Source organism: Brachyistius frenatus, unplaced genomic scaffold (genome assembly GCF_029030835.1).
Source record: "Brachyistius frenatus isolate BFR_SWC_R1_liver_20210118 unplaced genomic scaffold, ASM2903083v1 Contig_42, whole genome shotgun sequence".
NCBI lineage: Eukaryota > Metazoa > Chordata > Actinopteri > Embiotocidae > Brachyistius > Brachyistius frenatus.
Genome location: NW_027210641.1, coordinates 3103035 through 3113455, shown reverse-complemented (window position 1 = coordinate 3113455; position 10421 = coordinate 3103035).

Below are 10421 nucleotides of genomic sequence, written 5' to 3'. Positions count from 1 at the left end.
GTGTGTGTGTGTGTTTAGGGCTCAAGAATTGCTAATAAAAGATGCAGCCAGCCTCTAAGAATTCCCCAAAAGATAAGTCCGATCAATCCTCAGTCATGTGGTGTCTTTCCAGAAAGCCTGAAAAAAGGTTGAAAAGAACAAGAGGGATGAAATGACTCACACACACAGCATCATGTGCCCGTAATGTGTGCTTAAAAGCAACAGAGGAAGCAGCACGAGCAGCTGGCGAGACAGGAGGACCTAAAGTGTCCCATCCCCAGCTGAGGTCTCTGCCTCACAGCTGCACATTAGGATGCTCGTACTGTACAGTGCATTTGTTGTGACCTTTCAACACAGTTCAGCTGCTAAATGCTCACTCTCAATGATGTCAGTCACGAGAGGCTTCCAAACATTTTATTAATCCGCAACACAAACAAACACCGAGCTGACGCAATGGTCTTAGAAGAAGAGCGGGCTAAACATCCTGAAATTCCATGAAGGATAACAGGAACTGGGTTTGTGTGATTGATTACTTTTCAGAGTGAAGGAAGAGGGCAGTTAGGATTCCTATGCCCGGTTATCAAATGCATCTGGCGTCTACTTTGAAATCTACTTCTCGATTAAAGGCCTTTCAGTGCATTTAGGATGCTCAGCTCAATGTCAACGTTCAAAGATAACTCCAGCAACGCCACATTTCTGTCCCGTCTCCTTATGATGAATCACCATAGGTCTACTGTCCCGAAGATGAAGAATCCCCGTTTATAAATCGAACTGCTCACATAAGGCACCTCTGTCGAAAACCACCAAACGACAATTAGCCTCGTCTCTGATCCGGGGAGGTCTGAAACTTCCTCCGGTGTCTCAGACAGTTTGAATAAAAGAAACTTCTCACAGTAATACAGACAATTTACTCTTCTTTTCTCTGATCAGTGAAAAGAACCCTAACATCAAATATATTCTTTCAAGGCATCTGCTCTGCCGGGCAAATGATGTGTTTGAATGCAGCTGTTTACCATCATAAATAAAAGTAGCTTAGTAAACTGTGCAAACTGCACAATTTTAATACTTCTTCATTTGGACCATAATATAGTCACAAGGATACAATTCTTAGAGTTAAAAGGAGATCATCTCCAACCAGGTTACAATCAGTTGGATGACAAACAGTACAATCAATAAAAATGTCAAGTAGTAACGAATCAACAAACACAACCACATCGAATACAAATACTAGTCGATCCTAGTCGAGGTAATCCAGGCTACAATTTTGGAGCTGCACGGTCGAGTAGAAACCATCTTATATTAAAATGCCACAACTTGTAAGGCTCTGCAGAGTGAGTCAATGTGCCTTTGCAGAGAGTGATACATGGAATAAAGAATGTTGTCACTTCCACTCAGGATCAGGTTCACATTTGTTTGCTGCCATGAAGCAGATGTGAATAGATGGGTAACCAAAAAAAAAAAAAAAAAAGGAGAACCGTCCCTGATTTAAATTTTGACTTGAAATCTCTGGTCTGTGATGTGAGTTGGTCCAAATATATTAATCCCAATTTGAGACACAAACAGTTAGCTGATAATGCATGTCTGGAAGGGCACAGGAGGTCTTTTTTCTTTTTTTCTTTGTGAAGAACACATAAAACATGAAGGATGCACTGAGAGAACATGTCTGCCAATTTGCTTCAAAAGCAGCCACAGGGTCCAGAGACTCAGCGTATTCTGGACAGTTGTGTTTGTCCATTTGGGTTTGAGGCCCAGAGGCCAACATGAGTGGCAGAGGATATTAGGGTCAGACAGAGGCGTTGATCTAAGGCGACTACGGCCGAGGCTTTGACCGATAAAACCCTGCTGCCCTGCTGATCCCTAACTCTCCTCTCTCTCTGAGTCCCTTTTAAAACAGCTGATTTCAGTCATTCCGGCACACTTGGCCATTTAAAACGCAGCAGTGCTTAAATTTTGCAAGTACTGCCTTCGGATCACGTCGCTCGCCTTTAAAAAGTAATAAGCGGAGTGCAACCACTTTGCACAGTTGCAAACAATGCTACACGGCAAAGCGTTGCTCAAGAACATGTCTGCATGCACATTAAGGGTTCTACTGCAGATTCTACAACATCAGAAACTTCATTTCAAAGTAAAGTAATGTGACTTTTTAGTTTTTTCTGCCCTCTAAACTTCTCCTGGATCTCATCCTGATCTGTGTGTGCAGCCTCAGCACACAGCCCACAGACCTCCACTCTTAACCGTCTGCGTTGTGTTTGTTTGGGTGTGTTTGTTGACATGTTTTTGCCTGCGAGCCACCCCAGTACCCCAAGTTTCCTTGAATCTGTCAGTGCGACACTAATTATGCCCGGGCCGCAGCAGATTTATTCAATGAATTTAACAGCTTTTAGGAGAGAGTTTACAGACCAGAATGCTGTTTTGCTATGAATATTCAGTGGTGTGACTAATTGGGATAAGAAGTGAAGTGTTACCTGGCTGAGTTATGCTACGCTTTGAAAAGATTATGGATTTGGTTTGCCAGTTTCACTATAGCTGCTGATAAAGTTGAAAGTGATACTGGAGGGCTGTAGTCTATTCTGTGTGGAGTGAATAGGACAACATAATGGAAATACTGCCAAGATGCTCGACACCGCAGTCACCTTGTGCCCCGTTAACCTGCAGGTTATTAAACAGGCCAATGTGGGTCACCGGCAGGTCACGTTTGGTGCATCCATTCATTTTATGAAGCCTGTTTGGGATTGGATATCTCCCAGCATGCACTGAGCAATCGGCCTGGTACACAACATTTATTTTGCCCGTTTTTAACAGCTTTACAAGCAATTCTCATTTGATTCTTGTGATCAATATCATTTTCTCCTGCTAAATTAAACTGTAGCAATGTGATGCTCACAGTGTTGATCTACATAAAATCATCACTTCAATTTGTTGCTTCGTTTAGACTTATAAAGGCTTTCTGCTCATCGCTTTGTCTTCACCGGTTTGGCAGCATAATGTTGTGTACTTAAACTTGCAGTGTTAAACTTTAGTCTCCCGTTGTGGGTGTATAAATTGTGGCTATTTGGTGGATAAATGAAATATAAAGGGGTCACAACCCCACAGAAATGACTCGATTCCCTGTCAGAATTGGATCTCTCTGGTCTGATAACATATGAAAAGTCTCAGAGAACTGCATGATTTATTGTTTTATTTCCATTTAAGTCGGCATCGGGCTAAATTGGAAGTTAGCCGACTTGACAAGTGGAAGTGTCACGTGTGCATGCTCTGCCCACAGAACTTGGACTGTTTGCATTCCTCTGAGCAGCATGAGAATGTTTCACCAGACAACAAATGTAAAAACTCTGCATACTGTGAAATACCGAGAAATTGAATATACATCGTGTGAACTCATTCGGCGAGGGCTTCCTGTAACAGACGTTCATTTATATGTAGAAGTTTCGCACTTTATCTTTAAGTAACTGCTTGCTCACAGCTTGTTTCCATTGCCTCCTCTCAAGTGACTAATAATCTGCAGGTTTAAGTATTCCAGCAAATCAAGCCAGTAAGTGCACAATAACTGGACCTTTGAACGGACGCATTTAAATGGAACACAGCCGTCAACTGATAAGCTGTTAGTCAGGGTTGCTTCTCTAACTAAACGTCAAGATGTGTCTGTGAAACATGTCCATTAACCTCAGTGGGACTTGCTCCAGGAACATTAGTACACTATAGTTGTAATGGAAAACTGTATCATCTTACACCGCCTAATGTATCCTAACTGTCACTCAGGTTCAAAGATACAAAGAGTTCTTAAGAAAGTTTTGAACATCAAGTGTTTTAAACCTCACCAATGCCACTAAAACATACATTACATCTTTGCACTGCAATGCAGTGGTAAAGATTAAGTTGGATAACCCACAACAAAAAGCATCACAACAAAAAGCACAATACACAGAAAATCTATTATTTGTTTTTCACATGGATTAACTGTTCCAGTCATTAATTCTTGTCAAAATGATCAATGTAAGACTGAAGTGAAAAACTAAAAGGCAAGAAATACTTGCTAATGCATGTATATGTCTTAACAATCAAAACTCAGAGGAACTACAAATAGTGCTCTCATCCTTAGAAATATGACAGTCATGAGTAATCACTTGTGACTGAATTATAAAGTAAACACAGAACAGCATCCCGTAGCACACTACTCACTGAATGACAGTGAAGATGCCGAGCTCATTGTCATCGGGGTCCATTGCTGATGACATGTCAAGTCAAGTTCAAAGCAGCACTTGTTTCTGTTTTTTCCTGTCTAGGCTTTTCAAGCCTTCCTTCCCTGATGTGTGCTCCCGTCCTTCCTCCTGACTCCAAAGTTTTCTCGCTGCTTGATTTGGACTTTCAATAGTCAACTGAGCTCGTCTGACTAAGCCATTCAGTTATTATTACATACAGTGCTCCTGTCCAAGTGAGTGGCCAGTGCCCTGGGGGAGGAGACCGAGCTCGTCGCTTCTGCCTCAGTAATGAAATAACATCACATTCCGGGCCAGTGCATCAGAAAACACAAAGAGATCAATGCCGAACAGCTGGACTCCAATGGGCTGCTGTGCTGGTTTAGGGCGGCCTCAATTAGCAAAGTTCTCATGGAAAACATGTTCTGTTTGGGTGAAATTCACCTGTGGTGTTTTTGCATTTCAACTTTATTCTAGCGGTCAGAGCAGGAGAGTAAAAATACATTTGAGTTTTTCCATTTGGGGCACAAACTAATATAAACATCAGTGTTCGTTGTATTATTTACAACATGTCAGCACACAACCAAATCAGAGTATCTGAAATATTTATCTTATCCCTGCGTGAGGCATTTGGAAATGCCATGTGTTTTATCATCCAGGATAGCTTAGAAATTAAGCTTCAACCGTAATCCAAACTCTATCACTATCTGCCTGCCAACTGTCACCCTTAACAGGGCCAAACCTAAATCCTATATAAACCACAGAATTAGATCTTAACCTTAATATTATACACTACGCATATATCATTACGGCATCGGGTGTTATTTTTACGTATTGTTTTCATTATTCTATTATTCATATCTTCAGTGTTTTTACCTCATGTACTGTATGTGGTCAAATGATTCATCTCATCACACTTTGTTTAGGATCACCATATTTTATACTTTTGTCGACATTTTTGGATGTTTAGGGCATTTCCTCATAAAGCCGTAGCATTTTAACATCATGACAGTTCACGCTGGATTATACCATGCTGATTCTCTCATGCATGAATGGCATACACAGTCCTCCATTAGTTATGAACTGAGGCACGTGTCTTTGCCTCTGCAAGCAAATGGAGCTGCTTGCATAACACATCCAATGCCATGTACACACAGCAGTCTATGACAAGTGAAAGTTCAGCTTCCTATAAGACAACACGAAAGTGGAGCAGAAAGTCTGAACAGGTTTCTCATTAAAATATGTCTTGCTATAGAGCAGCATCATATGGCTGCAGTTATTTGTGCGCGGTGCTCACGGTGCGTGCAGCTTCTGTTTATGTACATCAAGTAGTTAGGCATGACCATATGGACACAAAGGTGGGCTGCGTGAGCGTAAAGCAGACAAAAGCAGACCTTTCTGTGAGATAAATACTGCACATGAATCCGACCAATCATGTGGCCCGACACTTGCCCCTGGGCCAAGGCTCGCTGCATCAGTGTCCTGTTTTTCCGTGACACACAGGCCGCGGCACTTAGAGCAGGAACAGAGGATGTGCAAAGTGCAATGACCCTGCACAACGTACACAGCTAAGAACCACACTTAGTATGTTGTCTTGGGGTCACAACAGTGATGATTTAAGACGGTGATTCTTGGCAGTGTGCGTGTGCTCTGAGAGCCATCTGATGCGCTGCTCGCTGTGTGTGTGGGTGGAAAGCTCATTTGTTTCCTTAGAAACTCCTTTGCAAATTGCTCTGACAGCTGATATAACTGCAACATGTAGTCATGAATTTCTGATTAATTAGTCAAGTAGATGAAAGAGTCTTGCAAATAAAGCAAAAAGATACAAGTTGATTTTCAGTCCATCTAAGCAGATTTGTGCCTTGTATAAATAGTGGAAATGACTTTCGCATTACTTTATGGAGCAGAACAAACAGTAGATGCAGCAATTTGCATAAAATGATGAGAGTCACTCCATGCAGAACAGGAGAACTCATATAACAAGAGCTACTGCTTGGCCCATGCTAAAAGGTTAGCGATGTATTTATAAAAGCTGCTGACTGCATTTATTCCAATAATATGATTTATACTATTTGTCTGCAAATCTGAATTCGTGTAATTATCTTTCTTGCCATCACAGAAGAATTCAGAGTAGGTAATTAATCCTAATTAATTAAACACATTGGAAATCCATTAAAGAAAGGCCGACAAAGGCCTTGCTTTTATTTGTCTGAAAGGTGTTCTTGCTGTTTGAGTCAAACACTAACATTAAAGTGCACTATTTAATGAATCCTCCTTCTCAAACAAATCGTTCGTCATATTATATTGGACACAATTAACTGTCAGTAATACAGACACACTAACATCCCCAGCAGGCATGAAAACATGCTGTTGAATACACTCATACCATAGACAGGAAGTACACAGAAGTCAATGGAAGTCAATGAGATCCCAGGATATCACATTCCTCAAATCAGATAGCCACTCTTGTGTCAACACACTACAGAAGCTCCTCCCTGCTGCCCGGGGAGGATAGGATTCACAGCATCCAGCAATTATCTGTAATGTGGGAGAAAAATCAATGTGCCCGTGGAAAGCTGCTAAGGTCACCAAGTCGACGTTGTCACTTGAATCAGAAGCACTGCGTTGCTGCAGGCTGAGCTCTGAGCCACTCAGCCACGATCAGTGAGAGCACGCATCACTTCTAATGCCATGGATTACGCTAATTATTAGCCTGACAATATGGAAGATAATTGCTTTTTGCATGTGATCATGGTAGAATGGAAACTGATCACAGATTTCAATCCAAATGGAAATATCAGATTAAATCAAATCATTTTACGCTCAAGTTGGTTAATTTTGTTACATCTATTCTAAACAAATAATATAACTGTATTTTCTTTTATACATTTTTGGATTACCATGCAATTATATAATTTAGTTTAGTTTCTACCTCATTCCTAAAGAAATCACATTCTTCTGTAGTTGCAATTAAACTTTTTGAACTTAAATTTAAGTCCTTTAAGAAAAGTATAATACAATCAAGTGTGTGTGTGTGTGTGTGTGTGTGTGTGTGTGTGTGTGTGTGTGTGTGTGTGTGTGTGTGTGTGTGTGTGTGGTATATTTCAACCTTACATAATATAAATTGCTAATCGCTGCACCTGACTTTTGTCAATAATAATAATAATAAAAAAAAAAAAGGAAATCAATTATCCTCAGACTCACCTCTCCTGCTTTTGTTTTTTGTCCAAACTGCTGCTGGAACCAATTTCATTTTTCCCCTTGTTGTCAATTTCCATGTCTTCTTTCTCTGGTAGAAAACTCAAAACTGGAGCTAATGGAGAGTGTTCCCTGTTTGTGGTTGAAAAGATCCCGGCAGTACTGTAAGAGGATGGTTGGGGGGCGGGGGAGGGGGCTCCTTGAAACATTGATAGTCTGGTGCAAATTCTATTAAAGGCAAGGGGATATTGAGAAGAATGAAAAATCAATACCTTGTGGCCAGTAAATGTTTGAGGGATCAGGCTGAGTGGAAAAGTGAGATGGCATGGCCTAGCCTTGACGCAGAGACTGCTTCTGTAAGTGGTTAATCAAGTGGTTGTCTGACATCTAGATTGCATTTTCTTCTCACCATTACTCCCATTTTCCCCTTCCACTGTAGAGAAGATGTGCGATCAAATGTAAGAAATGGTAATTAGGGTAATAATAGCACCCACCAATCTGATAAAGATGCACTCTTCTGAAGAGATTGCTAACCGTGCTGTCTTTACCTCTCGGTTTTCAGAAGACAAATGCATTGTGTTTCAAGTCTCAAGGCATAAACACTGGGGCTGCATACACATGAGCCATACACATGTCAGAATTTCGAAGTGTACGGTCTCCTGGAAATGATGCGGATGGGGTGTCTGTGATGACTCACTGGGTAAAAAGGTTGTCTCTGCTCTGTTAAAGTGAACCCTGCCATTTTGTTTCAATCTTAAATACAGAACAGGATATCTGCAGTGCTATAATGCAATCACACTGAGCATCTCCTGCCTGCATTACAGGCTTTTGGAGAAATCCTCCAGTGGAGCTACAATTTGAGACAGAACCCTGCCATTTAATTTATTGGGTTGTTTTTCAGTATCTGTTCAAATAAACAGGAAAAGCAAGGGCAACATTTCCAAAGGCGCCATGCCACTTTCTATTGGTGGCGCTCTAGGACAGATTCTCACTTTAATGTGTGTTATTAAAGGTTCATAACACTTAGATGCTGCGTGCACTATATCTGTGCTCTGACGGTGCACCAGCACAGACAAGTGACAGAAATGGGGCACTGCATGAAGCTGGTAGGCTGATGATGCAATGCTCCTTCATTTACAGTTTTTCTACTTATTACAGTATTGAGGGGTCAATTTAATGCTTGTTTTGTAGGACACATTTGCAACATCTGTGTATTAGATTACTTTTGAGACAGACATGTTAACCACTGTTATTTACTCCGTAAAAGTGAACAAGACAAATCATAAACCTCAACAATGGTAGAATTTGCTGCTGTTGTAATGGATTATATTGTACAGCAATTGTCAGAATCTTGAATCTGTGAGTTTTCAGTAATTTGAAATATAAGAATATCACATGCACTACTAAAGCACAATATCCATTGGCATGATGAGGACCCTGAGGTGGATCCGCTGACATCACTTAATTTTGAGGCCCTGTCTTAAAGAGAGGCACTGTTACAAACTTTTACCTTTCATAATAAATGTGCCTACGTGCATATTAATAGTTCCAGTTGTGTTTAATCAAATTACCTGTAGCTAACCTGGGGCTATGTAATATTCTAGCATAGAAGAAGTGCTGTACACAATGCGCAGAGAGGTGTGAAAGGAGGGTTAATAGGAGCCCAGTAGCTAATTTGCGCTCAGGTGACTCAAAGGAATTTGGTCAACCCAAATAAATTCTCCAAATTAATAATTAGCTCTCCACATTATGTATCAACTCAACTGATGCTTAAAAATCAAAGTGCTAATGCCATCTAGTGGCTGACTGTCTAGTGTTTCTTTTTGTTTTTTTTGCATTCAAAGGAAACCCTATCAGGTCTTGCCATGCTGACTCATGCAATCTTGCACATTCTGTCAGTTACACACATAATTAGAGTACTTTCCATTTGATGTCCTTCTGAAATATCCAATGAACTCTGAAATACAACCTCTCATTATACCTGATGTGGTCAGTCCTCAGAAAGTAAAAAATGTAGAAATGATTTTAAATGTAACGCTATGGTCATCATATCCTCAACACAAGGATGAGATGTCTATGCAAGATAATCTAAATGATATAACAGAGCCTTGTTTTGCTTTCATATGATATCCCCCTCAAAATCTGACAGCACTAGAGAACTGTCCTACTAAATCACCGGGAAGAATTGCCTCCTACATACATCCCCAGAAACCTGCATGGTTCCAGTGAGACAGCAGCGTTATCCCAACCAGCAAGCTTCACATTGTTCTGCTCAATAGATTAAAAAAAATCTGCACTGTGCTGTTGCACTGATGTAAAAATGAAATGTAACCATATAGCTTCTGTAAAATCGGTCATAGTTTCAACATAAATGATGATTTATTTCTTGCTGCTTTATGTAAGAGTGCAAATGTTTTAAACCAAACCCAATCCTGAGGTGTTTCAAACCTACATCCAGGACCTGCGTGAACCAAATCCTTTACCATGTTCTTGGATGTAAGACCGATCCCTCTGAGAAATGATATAATGGGAAGTCTGACGGGAATCTATCAGGAGTCGTACTCCAAACCTTCCCACTACCAAATAAGTGGATCAAACGCAAAGCTGCCTTCTTATCGCCACTTCCCCTGTCTGTTTGGTGGACGTTGGTATCTGATGAATCCTTATCGTGGCCATACAGTGCTGGTTCACATGTCACGTTATCGCACAGGTCCCTTCCCCAGGGCTCCCACAGGAAGAGTCTGTTCCGAGGCCCCTGCATGCCATGTATCTCCACTGGTTTATGGTGAAGAAAATAAATGTTCAGTAAAAAGGAAAAGGGCAGCGAAATTGGGCAAAATCTGTGGAACATTTCCAAGAGTATGTCTACATCCATTAAAACAAGGGGCCAAATTGGAAAAATTCAAAGGTCAATTTGATAGTTTTAAATAGTTTTAGTTTGAAGTTACCTTTGTTTTTAAAGTGCCTCACTAGGAATTGCGGTATATTACCTAAAGATATTTAAACTTCCATTTATTCAAATGGACCATTTAACCTCAAACATTAAAA